The sequence below is a fragment of the Somniosus microcephalus genome, chromosome 6 (assembly GCF_052327205.1).
Source record: "Somniosus microcephalus isolate GS21.2 chromosome 6, FLI_Smic_1.0, whole genome shotgun sequence".
NCBI classification, from domain to species: domain Eukaryota; kingdom Metazoa; phylum Chordata; class Chondrichthyes; order Squaliformes; family Somniosidae; genus Somniosus; species Somniosus microcephalus.
The window spans coordinates 153,768,665-153,786,512 of record NC_140992.1 but is presented as its reverse complement, the minus strand read 5'-3'; positions in this window follow the sequence as shown (position 1 = coordinate 153,786,512).

Genomic DNA, 17,848 nt, shown 5'->3' with positions numbered 1-17,848 from the left:
GCAATTAAAAACACATAAATCTTCATCCACGATGTGGACCAATGTTTCACTTGTTTTCAGGGGAATTTTGCGAAACTCCTACTTTCCCCCCTTTTGATGCTTCAAACTTGATTGTAGTATCGACTCGAAGGAGTGAGCAAAATTCTCTGAGCCCCTCACAAACAACCATCCCCTGTATTTACCTAATAGCTATCTGCCACTGATCCCCGTCCCGTCTATTCCCCTCAAAATTTGAGAAAACCAAAACCGTGGTACGGTAGGCATCTTACAGATATATCAATTTTCAATAAGGGGTCTCATACCCCTATACGCTTGTAAAATTATACAATGTCATCCAAATTTACAAACTTTTTACATTATAACTTATTACAAAATGTTGCTATAATCAAAATGATCCCAAGCACGGAGAGGGTCCTACGCCTCTGCTCAACTTGGGGCTGTAACACAAAATACAAAAAAAAACTCCATTAAACATTTTAATCAAAATGCTGAAATAGAACCACAACCATCCCGTGCCAATGATGGGTCGCGAAACTCGAGTGGGTAATGCTCCTCCCAACCGGGCAGTAAATATTCCTTCCACCCCCCCTTTAATGGTCTTAAACTTTAAAAACACAGACAGAATGGATTTTCCCGAACAGTCCGCTCCACCAGCCCCGAGCCGTTCCCTTGTCCCTTTTAAAATATATCTTAACACAGACCGAGACCGGGGAGCATGGGATCTCGACTCCCAGTCTTTCCCCCTCCCTTCTACCCTCGACTGGCTGTAGAAAATGATGGGTGCCTGTGTGGCGGCTCTCCCTGGCCCCACACTCAACCTTGGATCCCAAATCTGGCCACCCACTCATCCTCCCCAGCCACACTTACACTCTAACTTTGCCTGTGGGCCCCCGGGTGAGTTCCTCCCTTCCCCGAATGCACCCACGCGACTCTTGGGTCTCCCCTTCCCCTATCCAATCTTTCCCGGGCCATCACCACCCACTCCCGGGGAACGCATTCTTATCTGACCAGGCGCCCACGCTTCCGCACCATGACTCCTCCCAGCGAGGTCTCCCGCAAGTGAACTTCAGTCAGGATAGTGCTGGGTTGGGGGCCGTGCCCCACCCCGCTGGGGCAATCTCCTCCCCGTAGGAGGAGTAGGCAAGTTCCTCCGGACCCTGTCCGGTTTTTCCGAAAGATTGCTGCGGGGTCTCCTCGATTCGTCCAGTGGCGAGGTGATCCCCAACACTCTGTCTCCATATCTTCATTCGATGCCCAGCTCGGGCTGGGCGAACAGGGCTGCTCCTTGGTTTTCATCCATTCTCCTGCAAAACCTAAAAGGACATGCAGCCAGGTCTCTCCCTGATCTGCTGCTTTAGGTGGAGGCGTGTTCGGGTCCCTTGACCTCGGACCAAAACACAAACATTTGGCACACTTGTAAACTTAAACTTACACTTAAACTCAAAACATTTGGAAACATTCTAAACTTAAAATACATCTTAAAAGCACGCTACGATCAAAACTCAATCAATACAAAGCTATAATACAAATGCCGCCCGTCTCCGGGCAGCCAGGCTAATCTCTGGCCCCGTCGCAGATTGCTGCTGGCTGCAGCGAAGCTGGACTGCCTCCTGCTGCTGGCCCCTCGCAGCTTCTGGCTGCTGAGTGGGGACCTCTGTTCTTTGGCTTCTCCCTGGCTCGGGAGGCCGCCTTACTCCACTGTAAAGTGGGTGACCATGCTTTCTTGGGCTGGGGCACCCGAAGAGACCTTCTGAGGGGCGTCTCTGTGGGGGAAACTTTGGCTGGTGGACCCTGAGCTTGGGTCACAGCCCTAGCTGGCTAGGAACCTTCTCCCCCATGTCCAAATAGCCCGCACTGTATAATATATCTGGCAGCCTGCCGGTACAAATCTCTCTCGCCTGATCCAAAACCTGGTGTCAGCTCCCTCCCTCTGTCTCCTGCAAGAGGGATTGCTATCCCTGCCCCCCCCAGGGTCCCACATCATGGGGGGAACCATTCTAGAGGCTGGCTGGGAAGCTGGTCTCTTTAAACAGGTGAGTGTGCCTGTGTGAATCTCCTCCCCGGAGTCCCGCAGCAGAGGCTGTGAAGCCTCTGTATCCAAGCAGGCGGCTGCGCCTGCGGAAACCTCTTCCCCTTTGTCCCATGGCAGAGGCTGTGAAGCCTCTGTATCCAAGCAGGCGGCCGCGCCTGCGCAAACTGTTTCAGTGGATGGAGTGGCAGCAGCCTGCAGATTTCTGATCCCAGGCTGCTGTTCCTCTGTTCCTAAGCCACCTAACCATATCAAATTTGAACTTTTGCCAAATTTAGGTCCCACTGGGGTAGGGAAGTGTCCCAATTTGTGGGCTGGACAACTTCTCCCTTAGACCAAGCCACAGTGCCTGTTTTTACAGGCTGTGAACTTGAACTTGCATGGACAGCAAACTCATGTTCCCTTACCTGGGTGGCTTTAAATGGGGAATTTTGGACCTGCCTTTGGTCTGGGGCCAAAACTATTCCCTGTGTGCCTCCCTTGTCCAGGATTTCTGCTACTGGACTTGCTCTACAGGGGTCCCAGAACTCTCCTTCCCTGTTCCCTGGCTTAAACAGCTCACTCTGCCCAGGGATGGCTCCTCGCCCCACACAAGCCACCGCACTTGCCTGAGAACTTGTGCCTGCTGTGGGCTGAGGATTCTTATTCTCAGGCTCACTCTCAGCTGCCTGGTTGGGGTTGACTTTAAACCCCTTTCTTTCCAGTCCTTGTGGGGAGGCAGAGGTGGGCGAGGGGGTTGCAGCACCACTGATGGCTGCTACCTTTCCCTGGTTGGTCAGGAGAAACCACATTGCCTCCAGTAGCGACTCGACTGAGGCGGGGGAAATTCCTGTCTCTACCCTTTGTGCTCGGGCTGTGGGATTCCTGGCTGTATCATCTCTCCCAGGCTTTTTACAATCCCTGCGCCAGTGGCCCTCCTCCCCGCACTTGTAACAAGTGACCTTGTTCTGGGAGGGATGGCTCCCCTCCTGGCGCCACTCTTTCTGATAAGGAGCCCCAGGTTTATCTAATTCCCTATCCAACACCGTTCTGGGTGCTGCCTGTGGGATGGTTTCACTTGGGCTGCCAGTAAAATCCGGCTGACCTGCCTTCGGGCTGATCAGGCAAATCATTCCGCTTGCTGCTTTTAAAGACACATTAAGGCTTTCTATCTCTGCCCTACAGGGGCCATGATCTGTTTCACTAAACCGGGCATTCTCTTCCCGCAGCCTCATCTCATTTTCCCTGGCCTCAGCGATTCCCTGCACAAGGTGTTCTATAAATGCCTGGCATTTCGTGACCTCTAGTGTGAGGCGTGCATTCTCTTCCCGCACCCTCATCCCATTAGCTCTGGCCTCATTCACCTCTCTCATGAGGCGTTCTACCCCCGCCTGGCATTTCTCAAACTGGGACTCCTGACTCTTGGCCTCCTTAACCTCCTCCTGCTCTCTCCTCTCACCCTTCCTAACCCAGCCTCCTATACCCCGATAGGTCAGCCTACATGCTGCCACTACCTTCCACAGGACTGCCCACAGACTGAAAGCAAGAAAGGGAAGAGCTGATGCTTGCTGCAGATCCAAATCTCTCTTCAAATCAAGAACTGCCTCCAGTCCCATCTGGGTCGCCATTTGTAGGGGGGCATCTATTACCTGGTTTATGGTAACATACCTGGCCAGCAGCCTTTTTGCCTGCTGCACTGTAAACCAATTTTAACAGCGGTTCCGAATCGCTACCCCACCTTTCAGTTCTGACTGGAGGACTTACAATTAATGATGTTAAAGCAGACAATTGGTTTGGATATGAGCAAAGTCAAAATTTATTAAACTAAAGAACCATAATCAAATATAAACTGTACCACACGAACACAGTAAATGCAGTAAAAGTATATAACAAGGGGGTACAGACAGCAAAAACGAGGGATACAATGGCTACAATGTTATTTAAACAATCTTAGCAATTCCCTTAAATCACCACCCCAAACTCCTTGCTAGGTTGTCTTGTTGAGGAGTCAGAGCATTCTGCTCACTTGTGGTCCAGCGAAGTAAAAAGAGGCCAGATAGCTTCTCAGTAGCTATCTTTATACCTGTGTGCTGCTGCCGTTCTCTCTGGAAAAATTCCCGCCTAAAGTTCCAGTGCACAAACAAAAGGACTGTGATTGGTTGCTGAATTGCTTGTTTAAACATAGCCAGCCATAATCGGCCTTGGGTCAAGTGGGCAACTCCTGACCTCCCTGGTTTGATTGACAGGTCTTTCACACAAACACATTACAAGCTGTAAACCTCTGTGTTTGACCGGGCTCAAAAGCACAAGCCTTAATCAAGATGTTCCTTCTCAATGTGTGTGAACACTTCCACGAATTTCCTCGACTCCGTTGTAGTCCAGCCCAGCAGTCTTTCGTGGCTCTGAGCATGCTTCAAAACATTGATCTGACCCAGAGGCAATTAAAAACACATAAATCTTCATCCACGATGTGGACCAATGTTTCTCTTGTTTTCAGGGGAATTTTGCGAAACTCCTACAAGAACAGCCACAGCACTGGGCACTGCAAGGATCTTGGCACGGGAGGTGTTCTCGCGGTGGGGACTACCCCAGTTTGTGGAGTCCGACCAGGGAAGCCACTTCACCGGCCAAGTCATGCAGAACACCCTTATGCTGCTCAGCATCAAGGGGAAGTGGCACATAGCTCACAATCCACAGTCCTCAGGGATTGTGGAGCGCATGAACCGCACTGTAAAAGAAAAGCTGAAGAAAGAGACAGTGGACTCACCCCAAAAATGGGTGGAGGTCCTGCCTCCAGTCCTCATGTGGATCCGGGCCAGCCAGTCCAAAAGTACAGGGTATTCCCCGTATGAGTTAATGACTGGCAGGGTTATGCGGATCCCCACCCATGTCCTAGCCCCAGTTCTTACCGAAGGGCAGCTTCGGGAGGCAAATCAGGATAAATTCGCCCGAACACTCCTCAAGTGCCTGAAGCAGATTTACGAGCAGGCAGCAGGTAGCATGGGGAAGCAGCACCGAAATAACCGGTTGCTGCTCGAGCCTAACAAAAGTCACCAATGGGAGATAGGGGACCAGTTAATGGTTAGGAACTACGCCCGAGTGGGGAGTTTAGAGCCATTGTACATGGGACCCTATAGCATAGTAGATAAAGCTAGCCCCATGGTGTATGCAGTGAAATTGCCCCGGTGCACAAAATGGTTCCATATCAACCAGTGTAAGCTGTTTAAGCCGGAGGCGAAGGAGCAGGCAGCTGGGATCCAACCCGAGGTTAGAAATCCTCAGCCCGCAGCGTGTGCGCACACACAGGCTGCACACGCAGGCGCAGTCGCGTGCGTCAAGGGAGGAGTCCTCCAGCACCTTGTTCAGACCACTCCCCGCCTCCTTTGGGATTCCGAGGAGGAGGAGCCCGAGCCAGATGGCCCCGCCCCCGACCCAGGTTTTGAACCTGGAGGTGGAGACCCTCAGCCACCGGCAGCTGGTGGCGGGAGATTACCGGTCCCCAGTTCAGGTTTGGGAGGGGAGGGACCCCAGGGAGAAGATCCCCAGCCAGCGAGGAATGCGGTCCAAGCAAAAGGTCCGCTCACCAGGGTAGCCCCACCAGTAGCACTTCCTAGGAGATCCCCTCGGACACCACAGCCTAGGAAGGCATGGTCGCTGGCTCCCCAGTTTGAAAGGGCAACATCCCGAGTTAAAGAGAAGTCAGAAGACAAAGGTCCCGAGCTAGCAGCTACAGACTGCAAGGGACCGGAAGTGCAGGTCAGTGCAGCCACACCGCAGGGAGCAGCCTGCAACAGCCCAGGCAGGAATTAGGCTGGCCACTCAGAGACGGGCGGCAGATGTATATAGTTTTAGTAGTTTAAGTTTATAGTGTTAAGTTAGGCTATTTTAATTTAATTCTAAGTAAGGAACAGTTAGTTTAGATTTAAGTATGAAGCCGTCTCAGAGTATTGTCCATGTGAGTCGAGGTCGCGGGATCCGACCATACGTCACCCGAGCCAACGAGTCTCCAGGGAACCTGGCTAGATGCCTTTATGTCTATTGCAGGAAATTTCAGAATGTACGGAGGCGTAATCCTGCTCGCCCAACTCGGGCAGAGCATTGGTAGGAGAGGGTACGTCGAGGACCACCACATCTTCGGGTGCTCTAGGAACAGAGCGACGGTGGCGGTCGACGGTAGCGGTGTACGGGAGGCGGAGGAGACAAGCGTTTACTTCCAATAGGGAACATGGCCAGGGTGGCTGGGATCCAATTCGTCCCAGTACTCCAGCCAGACCGGGTTCACCTACAGGGAGGCCTCCCTCCTGTGCCCCAGGATACGGATCGTCACTCCAAGGATTAGCATCTCCATGGGCAAAAGGATATGTTTAACATGCAAGGGACACGTTCCCCTGGATAGGTGGTGGTGGCTCAGGAAACTAAGTAAAGACATGGGGAACCCCAGAGTTGAGTGGGAACGGTTGGGGAACAACACTCATCGGACTATCACAGGGACCCACGGGGGGTTAAGTGTGTGCTGGGATAAATGATGGGAACCGGATCAGGGGATCTATGTCTGTATGTGGGGATCAGAGAAGGCCTGCCCCACAGGCATTTCCTTCATTTTCCACAGCCAGTGGCAAGATAATGGGAGGGGGATGGACTGGGAGTCTCACCTGGACGCATGCGCGATCCCATACTCCCCAATCTCATTTAATGCCACTGAACTAGTGACCCGTCCCCGACAGCCCCTGCCCACGACCGTGACGTCATGGACAATAGTAGAAGGATGCCCCGCCACCACCAAGGGACCAGGGAATGGCTTGGTGCTAGTACCTACAGACCAGGTGCTGTATCAAGGGGTGCACTATGTGGTAACCTCCGTGATTTTAAACCTCACCAAGGTACACCTACCCGCGTGGTGCCACACAGAGACCGCGCAGTTGTATCAAGCCCTCTTAAAAGATATGTTCCGTAAATTCTATGAGTTTAATTTTTCAGACGTTGACAGAACCAGATTATACACCCACGAGCTTTTGGACGGGATTGGGAGACAAAGAAGGGGTGCTTTTAACGATGTTTCAACTGGTTTTAACACGGGGTCTTCTGTCATCAACAGCTTAGATGACATCGAGCTGCAGACCCAGATTAATGGTTTAAAAATGCAATTAAAGAAAATATTAATTGATGAGAATGAGGTGGTGGGTTCCGAGTTGCATGATGACCAGGTCATGACACTCCACTTAAAGGAGATCATAGCGGAGCTGGAGGAACATGCCAAAATGGTTAATGCTCTCATTAGGGAGGACAGAAACGCTTCTGACCAAGCTGCGCAGAATGAAGTGTGCGTGCTGTATGGGGCATGGTTGCTGGGCGAGGGCCACAACAATCTGGAGGATTTAAAGCAAGGTTTAGTCCCCTCCTGGATCAGCAACAAACAACTCGCAGCCCTCCACCCTTTTGAGAATGCATTAAGCCCGTGTCAGCTCTGGCTAGCTTCAGAGGCCTATCCAGTCCCAGTGGACTGTGGGCGGTCCAACCACACCATCATGGGGATTGTTGTAAGAATGCCGGTCATGGGCGGGACGGCCCGACCTGCGCCGGTGTACAGGGTGGAGAACATTGGAGTCATTCAGGGGGGTGCACACATTCGTTTTACAGTGGTCCCGCCCTACGTCATAAAGTGGGAGCATGCTATGACGGGCACTGACCTCTCGGGGTGCCATAGCCGGGGAGCACACATAATCCTCAGCACTTGTATGCCTATTCCAAACCATAGTGCGGGTTTAGAGCCACTGGCGCGAAACCTATAAATTGCACCATGGAGGCAATGGCACAAGGCCATGTTCCCCCGCAGGTAGCATATATAGGAGGTGGGACATATTGTGTCACCGCAGGAGCGCCTCACTACCAGTACGGACAGCATAGCTGGTGTGCGGTGAGTGACAGCAGTTTCTGTTTCAAACCCGAGGTAGAAGTTCAAGTGGCACAAATACGAATTGTCCCCATTCCTGAACCCTCCACTGTTCACCTCACTGTGAAAGAGAATTTCACCCACCTGCAGAAATATGTTGCGCATTTCGGTTATCAGATTCCCCCTCTCCCAGAACACCTCACCAAATTGCTAAAAGCCATTTTAGTGTCACAAAAACACTTCTATACCCTGGAACAGAAGACTGACCAGATATGGGCTTTTGCCTCACAGCGCCAGGGACCCGGGTTCGTATCCGGCCTCGGGAGACTGTCTGTGTGGAGTTTGCACATTCTCCCCGTGTTTGCATGGGTTTCCTCCGGGTGCTCCGGTTTCCTCCCACAGTCCAAAGATGTGCGGGTTAGGTTGATTGGCTATGATAAATTGACCCTTAGTGTTAGGGGGATTAAATATGTGGGGTTACGGGGATAGGGTGGGATATGTGTTGGTGTAGGGGTTACGGGGTTCGGGTGGGATATGTGTCGGTGCAGGCTCGATGGGCCGAAATGGCCCCTATCTGCACTGTGGGGTTTCTGTGATTTCTGTCTGTGATTTTAGATATTACGACCCCACCCTGGTGGGACATTTCTGAAAATACAGAGGTCCCATCCTGGATCCATATGGCATCCCACATCCTGGTGGTGTGTCAGTTAGGGATAGTTCTCTACCTGGTTTGCATCCAGTGTAGGAGAAAGGGTCCCAGATTAGAGTTTAAAACTAAAAAGGTGTGGAAGGAACATTATGCCCGGGTGGAAGAAGAGACACCCTTTTGAGTTTTGCGTCGCATCACTTAAACGTGATGGTCGTTGTTTGTTATTTTTAATAAAGATTGTTTCTTCGTTTCATTGTGTTATTTTAAAAAAGATTGTGACTGTTTGATACTACAGAATAAAAATTTTGTAATGTACAGGGTACAAGTGGTGCAGGGGTGTTGGTGCCCCCTCCATGCTTGGATTGTTTGTAATGAATCATATTTGCCATCTGTAGATGCCTGTCGTACACCGCATTTTCTATAAGTACGGGAAATGTGGGCTGAGGGATTATGGTTCGGTAAATACAGGGGAAGGTTATTTGTGGGGGGTCAGAAATTTTGCTCACCTTGGTTGGACATTTCAAGCAAGTTTCAGTATCCTAGGGGGGACTGAAAGATTCGAAAATTTCGTACATCTCCCCCCCCCAACCCCCGAAGATTTATTTGGTTTTTAAAAGAAACCCTGGTCAGACTGAGTTTTAAAATCCACGGCACAACAAAATGGCTGCAGTCAGACCTCGTGACCGAAAGCCTGTCAGTTTCAATTCAGACCCTGGCAAGCTAACAGCTTGTATATTTCAATGCCTGCAGCAAGGAGATCACGAAACCAGACAAGACTTTTGCATATGCATTGGGGACAAACCCAATTACAATCAGACCTACGCATAAAGGCCATCAAGGTGTTTGCTCAAACAATCAAAATAATCAGCGGGGCCATCGAGAGGGGGCTGGCCCCCATCCAAGAACCTTTTGGACAAAGGAGAGCAGTTGCAGAACCGGCAGGAACCGATTACCGGCCATCCAAGTCGATGGGCCAAGATCGATACCTTTTGTTTAAATCCAGCCCGCTCAAATCAGACAAAAGAATGAGCTGATTGAGCGTAGAGATAAGGGCTACCGAGGGGGGTATAACTAGGCTGTCAAGAAGCCATTTGCTCTCTCTCGCCTCGCCTCCTGCGCCCTGCCTCGCCATCAACAAAAGAAGAAGACCATCGAAGGAGAGCCCGTCCAGAGAGGTAGGATACCCTGTCAGAGACCTTTTAATTACTAGGGTATCTCTACCTGGATGGTGACATTTGTGAAACAGCGGGACCATGTGACATCGGCAGGCAACAGGGCAAAGGGGCAAGGCTTTTCTTTCAACATCTCAGACCGGTGAGCATTATACTTCTGACCAACGCAAGATAATCTATCTAGGTGTAGAGGGTGGGATTTAAGGGGATTGCTGAATTGTCATTTTAGCCATTTTCCCTCGATGTGCCATTTCTCCTCCCCTGTTAAGTGTAAGTGTACTGCATTCATATCATCCTTTTGTGTAGTATTGTTACCTTATTTTCTCTGTTAATAAATTTTGGTTTTCTTTGTACCAAACCACTGGTCTGCTCGTTTGTCTATATCGCTATCTGCCAATAAGTCCGGGGATCAGAACTAAGGGGTGAGCAATCCGAACTGCTCAGAGATAAGGCAGCCGGCGACATAATCGACTGGCCAAAGCAAGTAGCAAAACCCTCTACACCATTAACCAATAAGGCCTCGCTCTGCTGGCTCCTGTTTTGCTAAAGTTTGGCAAACAGTCTTGCATGCCCCATTAAGATAATAGACAGCCTGGAATGCCTCAAACTTTGAACATGTCTATAAAGAATGAAACCCTATCAACAAAATAAGGTGAAGGATAATGTACAAACCTAACTTCTGACATTAATGCTTACGCGTAGGTCATGAACTGAGTCTTTGCTTGGGTTCAGCAATCATTACCACATGTGTGATTCCGATTGTAGCCACAGTGGGTGAAGGGGTTAGAGACAGAATTGAGATCTCCTGGCAAAGTGAGTGGAACTGCAGCATCAAGGAGCAGTTGATACTGTCTGTAATAACACAGTGTACGGGCTTTCTAAAAATTGTTGACAGTTGATGGTAAATGGGAGCTCCGAAACAACATGAACGAGTATGGCGTGCTCCATCTAACCCTGTTCCTCCAGGAGCATTCCTGTGTTATAGCGCCATCGGCAAGACTATTGTACTTAATGATACAGAATGCAGAAGGAATCGGGCTTATCTGAAACTCCAAGACTGCGAGGATACTTTGTAAATTCTAAACATTTGAAATGTGTGTCATTTCATTAGTGGGATAGAGAACTAGCACCAAAAATAGTGAAGAAAAGAAATTGGAGAAGAACTGCACAGAGCAAAATAATTGAGAGAAAGATAGTGCCACTTCAATGTCTTCCTGATAAGACTGAAAGGCTGAAATCAGCAATCACTTTGCCAAGATAGTTTTCTTTCAATATTTCGATATATTCACCCGAACATTGCTACTTGGTGTCGGCTACTTAGATGCTCTGAAATATTCTTCCTGCAGCTAGTGATATGGGAACTGTTACATTATTTACCCTGTGTAAATTGGGTAAAACTAAGGGAAAAATGGTTGCAAACTAATGAAATAATGGTTCCTGACCTTTCCTACCTTCTCTCTTGACTTTTTAAATGATGGAATGCTCAATGTGTACTAAGTATCAGATCACAGCTATTTATCAGTATGATGTGGGCTTGCTTGTAATTAATTTAGTGTACTGCACAGTCACTGGGTATTCATGCTTTGTAAAACCTGCACTACTTCTGTTACAGATTTCATTTGCAGAATAATAATATAAATCAATAGAGTTAACTGTTCTTAACGTTACAAAAAGGTTACTGGCTCAATCAGTTATGGTCCATGTTTATACAATACAAGTTTAATTATTGAACTGCTTTGTTTTCCCATATCTTCAGTCTCGATAACAGGGAACCAGAGAAGTTTTACAGCACAGGAGGAGGCCATTCGGCCCATCATGCCTGTGTCGGCTCTTTGCCAGAGCAATCCAAAACTACTCCCACTGCTACAAATATTTAACCATAAATATTTATCTTAAAAGATGCAGTGGTCTCTGTGCCAAAGCATTCCACACCCCAACAACTCACAGGACTTACAACAGATACGTTATATTGCTAGTTATGCCATGGTTTCAGTGCGTGTGTTGTTATTATGCAGAGCTACCCATGAACAGGCAAGGAGTGATATATAGTACAAATCTTTCTTTTGTTAAGTTCTTTCCTTTACTTTAGCTGGACCTAGGAGGTGCACAGAAGTGGTTTGGGAGGACTAACTTGCCCCTCTATTTTCCCTCCCTGCCTTCAGGGTTACACTTGCATTCTGCTTGCAGTTTTGCCATAGGAAAAATTGCAGGTTTCCCCAGCATCTTCCTGGCTCAATGCAGTGAAGCAACAACATGCTCAGCACCACCTACATAAGAACATAGGAGCAGGAGGAGGCCATGCAGCCCCTACAGCCTGTTCTGCCATTCAATTAGATCATGGCTAATCTGTACCTTTACCTGTCATTGCTCCATATCCCTTGATACCCTTAACGAACAAAAAATTTATCAATAACAAAAGCAAAATACTGCAGATACTGGAAATCTGAAATAAAAACAGAAAATGCTGGAAATACTCAGCAGGTCAGTCAGTATCTGTGGAGAGAGAAACAGAGTTAACGTTTTAGGTTGATGACCTTTCGTCAGACCTGGAAAAAGTTAGAGATGTAACAGGTTTTAAGCAAATACAGAAGTAGGGAAAGGGAGGAGGGGAGGAAAGAGTGAAAGGGAAGGTCTGTGATAGGGTGGAAGGCAGGAGAGATTAAATGACAAAAGGGATGATGGTGCGAGGCAAAAGGAGATGGTAATGGGACAAGTAAAGAAAAAAAAGATGGGCCTAGAGAAGCTGTAAATGACAACAGCAGAATCATCAACAACAGCTGCAGTCCAAAAAAATGGAGCGGCAGTTATGATCTGAAATGATTGAACTTAATGTTGAGTTCAGAAGGCTGCACTAAAAAGCTATTGATCTCAGTCTTGAACATTTCAATTGGCCCAGCATCCACAGCCTTTTGGGAGCGAGAATTCCAGATTGCCATTAAACTTTGTGTGTAAAAGTGCTTCCAGATAGCAACTTAACAACAGGGCTGGGACCAAAAGAGGAACAACAGGGCTGGAAACTCTTAAGGCTTAACTGAAATGCCTTAAAGGCATTTTTCTGAACCAAATATCCTGATGCTTTATTCCACTGAGCTACTACTGTTGAGGAAAGGACATCCATGAAACACACCAGTTCTATTCTGAATTAAGTGATAACTATGCACCTGCCCTTGGCTTCATTCTTCAATCCAGAACAGCTATTTGTTTATGTTCCTCCCTTTCCAATCTCCTGTTATGTGATTGCCCATAATTAATCATGCTGCCTTCATTTGTACTTTATGTTTCCCGATGAGGTCTAATCAATATAGAGTGTGGTAACAAATTATTTAGACAAATGGATACGACAGTGTAGTAGTTATGTTGCTGGACTGGTAATCCAGAGGCCTGGACTAATAATCCAGAGAACATGAATACAAATCCCATTTGAGAATTTAAATTCAGTTTTTTAAATATCTGGAAATAAAACGCTGGGACGAGTGAAAGTGACCATGAAGCTGTCGGATTGCCGTAAAAAAACAGCTGGTCACTAATGTCCATTTGTGAAGGGAACCCGTCATCCTTACCTGCTCTGGCCTATATGTGACTCCAGTCCCACACCAACGTGGTTGCGTCCTAACTGCCCTCTGAAGTGGCCGAGCGAGCCCCTCAGTTGTGTTCGCGATGGGCAATAAATGCCAGCCTTCCCATCTTGAGAATGAGCAAAGAAATCGCAACATCCTATTAGCTTCCTGAATTGTGGCGTTCCCATGAGGAAATTCAGTGCCGGAGACATCAGTGTGCTGAGTTCACAAGATGCAGCACAATGGATGAAAAAGTGGGAGCAAATTAAATGACGGGAGTTTAACTATCTGGGTGAGGAGGGGGTGCTTAGAGAGATCTAAGAGTCATAGTTGACCCAACCCTTAGGCTTTCCGGCCAGGACTTTCTGCCTCTAAGCTTGCCAGACCATAATTTCCTACCTATTAAAAAAATCTCAGGCTACCAAGTGCTGAGGCAGGAAATCCCCATCCAGATATCCAGTCATTGCAGAGCAGGCAGCATGCTGAACTACACTGCTCCACCGCCCTGGAGAGTGGCCTGATATAAAAGCCTTTGGTGCAGTGAAGTGTCAAATGCTTTTAAAATGTACATTACTGAGAGGGTACCTATCAATCAGGCTTCACCCGAGCGTTCAATAGGGGCCACGCTCATTATGTATAACAGCTTAGAGACAAAAGATAACTTCAAAGGTTCTAAGAAATGGAAATATTTCAAAGTATTAGAGTTCAAAAGAGATAAAGAGAAGGTAAACTTGCATTTCCATAGCGCCTTTTATGGCCTCAGGACGTCCCAAAGCACGTTACAGCCAATGAAGTACTTTTGAAGTGTTGTCACTGTTGTAATGTAGGAAACATGGCAGCCAAATTGTGCACAGCAAGCTCCCACAAACAGCCATGTGTTAAAAATCAGTGAATCTGTTTTAGTGACGTTGGTTGAGGGCTCAATATTAAACAGAGCACTGGGGAGAACTCCCCTGCTCTTCAAAATAGTGCTCTTCGAAATGGAATCTTTTACATCAACCTGAGAGGGCATATGGGGTTTTGGTTTAATGTCTCATCAAACAGAGCAACATTCCTTCAGGACTACACTGGAGTGCTAGTCCAGATTATGTGGGCAAATGTCTGGAGTGGGACTTGAACCCACACCCTTCAGAGGTGAGACTGCCATTACCGAGTCACAGCTGACACTAAAGAGCTTGTATGTATTCCCTGAGAGTAATCACTCTCTGAAGCGGCTGATGGGACTAAATGGTTCATTTAACAGCTGTTGCAAAGACAATGGAAAAAGGTTTTGCAGCAATCCACAGGGGATAAGATGCCGATTATGAGCTATTGTTTTGGGCAATGATATGTTTAATGGATGTACAGCTGTTCCAACTCCTATCCAACTTCTCACAAACACATCATTGGCAGAGTGATGCACCTTAAACAATTAGCCATTGGGAAGAGTGGGGGATCATTATGGCAGAGGCTGTCCTGATCAGGTTAGATTCTGTACTGAACTCTGGAGATGAACCACTGTCAAGTAGTGCTGGGGTAGAGAGTTGAAGCTGCCTCACATTCTGCAGATCCTGGCCTGTCCACATTTGACCAATCGTTTTGAAGCTTGCATCAAGAGTGTGATGTTATAAAACTGAAGATATCGGGTTGATCTACAGAGTGAAACTACTGATCTCCCTCTGCTCCGTGCTCCAGGTAGACATGCCTCCTGGGCTGCAAAGCAATTGGAAAAGGGTCTGGAGACCTGTTACACCAGAGCATATGGTGTATAGCTGCCTTCAGTAAGAGGGTGGACTAAGTATGGTTCCTACAGTAAGAGGATGTAATGGGTACGGTGCCCTGGGGTAACAGGATGTATTGGTATGGTGCCCTGGGGTAACAGGATGTATTGGTATGGTGCACTGGGGTAACAGGATGTAATGGGTACGGTGCACTGGGGTAACAGGATGTAATGGGTACGGTGCACTGGGGTAACAGGATGTAATGGGTATGGTGCACTGGGGTAACAGAGTGTAATGGGTACAGTGCACTGGGGTAACAGAGTGTAATGGGTACAGTGCACTGGGGTAACAGAGTGTAATGGGTATGGTGCACTGGGGTAACAGAGTGAACCGGGTACGGTGCCCTGGGGTAACAGGATGTAATGGGTATGGTGCACTGGGGTAACAGAGTGTAATGGGTACAGTGCACTGGGGTAACAGAGTGTAATGGGTACAGTGCACTGGGGTAACAGGATGTAATGGTATGGTGCACTGGGGTAACAGGATGTAATGGTATGGTGCACTGGGGTAACAGGATGTATTGGTACGGTGCACTGGGGTAACAGGATGTAATGGGTATGGTGCACTGGGGTAACAGGATGTAATGGTATGGTGCACTGGGGTAACAGGATGTATTGGTATGGTGCACTGGGGTAACAGGATGTAATGGTATGGTGCACTGGGGTAACAGGATGTATTGGTATGGTGCACTGGGGTAACAGGATGTATTGGTATGGTGCACTGGGGTAACAGAGTGTAATGGGTACAGTGCACTGGGGTAACAGAGTGAACCGGGTACGGTGCACTGGGGTAACAGAGTGTAATGGGTACGGTGCACTGGGGTAACAGAGTGAACCGGGTACGGTGCACTGGGGTAACAGGATGTATTGGTATGGTGCACTGGGGTAACAGGATGTAATGGGTACGGTGCACTGGGGTAACAGGATGTATTGGTATGGTGCCCTGGGGTAACAGGATGTAATGGGTACGGTGCACTGGGGTAACAGGATGTATTGGTATGGTGCCCTGGGGTAACAGGATGTAATGGGTACGGTGCCCTGGGGTAACAGGATGTATTGGTATGGTGCCCTGGGGTAACAGGATGTAATGGGTACGGTGCACTGGGGTAACAGGATGTATTGGTATGGTGCACTGGGGTAACAGGATGTATTGGTATGGTGCCCTGGGGTAACAGGATGTATTGGTATGGTGCCCTGGGGTAACAGGATGTATTGGTATGGTGCCCTGGGGTAACAGGATGTATTGGTATGGTGCACTGGGGTAACAGGATGTATTGGTATGGTGCCCTGGGGTAACAGGATGTATTGGTATGGTGCACTGGGGTAACAGGATGTATTGGTATGGTGCCCTGGGGTAACAGGATGTATTGGTATGGTGCCCTGGGGTAACAGGATGTATTGGTATGGTGCCCTGGGGTAACAGGATGTATTGGTATGGTGCACTGGGGTAACAGGATGTATTGGTATGGTGCCCTGGGGTAACAGGATGTATTGGTATGGTGCACTGGGGTAACAGGATGTATTGGTATGGTGCACTGGGGTAACAGGATGTATTGGTATGGTGCCCTGGGGTAACAGGATGTATTGGTATGGTGCACTGGGGTAACAGGATGTATTGGTATGGTGCACTGGGGTAACAGGATGTATTGGTATGGTGCACTGGGGTAACAGGATGTATTGGTATGGTGCCCTGGGGTAACAGGATGTATTGGTATGGTGCCCTGGGGTAACAGGATGTATTGGTATGGTGCACTGGGGTAACAGGATGTATTGGTATGGTGCCCTGGGGTAACAGAGTCAACTGGGTATGTTGTCCTGGGGTAACAGAGTGAACTGGGTATGGTGCCCTGGGGTAACAGAGTGAACCGGGTATGGTGCCCTGGGATAAAAGAGTGAACTGGGTATGGTGCCCTGGGATAAAAGAGTGAACTGGGTATGGTGCTCTGGGGTAAAAGAGTGAACTATGTATGGTGCCCTGGGGTAACAGAGTGTATTTTGCATGCTGCCCTGGGGTAATAGAGTTTACTGCTGTGGTGCCCTGGCGTAACAGTGTGTACTGGGTATGGTGCCCTTGGGTAACAGAGATTACTGGGTATGGTGCCCTGGGGTAACATTGTGAACTGGGTATAGTGTCCAGGGGTAACAGGATGTACTGGGTATGGTGCCCTGGGGTAACAGAGTGAACTGGGTATGGTGCCCTGGGTTAACAGAGTGAACTGTTTATGGTGCCCTGGGTTAACAGAGTGAACTGGGTATAGTGCCCTGGGATAACAGAGAGTACTGGGTATGGTGCATATGGGTAACAGAGTGAAATGTGTATGGTGCCCTGGGTTAACAGAGTGAAATGTGTATGGTGCCCTGGGTTAACAGAGTGAAATGTGTATGGTGCCCTGGGTTAACAGAGTGAAATGTGTATGGTGCCCTGGGGTAACAGAGTGTACTGGATATGGTGCCCTGGGGTAACAGCGTGTACTGGCTATGGTGTCATGGGTAACAGAATGTACTGGGCATGGTGCTCTGGGATAACAGAGTGTACTGGGTATGGTGGCTTGGGTTAACAGAGTGAACTGGGTATGGTGCCCTGGGCTAACAGAATGAACTAGATATGTTGACATTTGGTAACAGAATGAATTGGGTATGTTGGCCTGGGGTAACAGAGTGAACTGGGTATGGTGCCCTGGGCTAACAGAATGAACTAGATATGTTGACATTTGGTAACAGAATGAATTGGGTATGTTGGCCTGGGGTAACAGAGTGAACTGTTTATGGTGCTCTGAGGTAACAGAGTGAACTGGGTATGGTGCCCTGGGGTA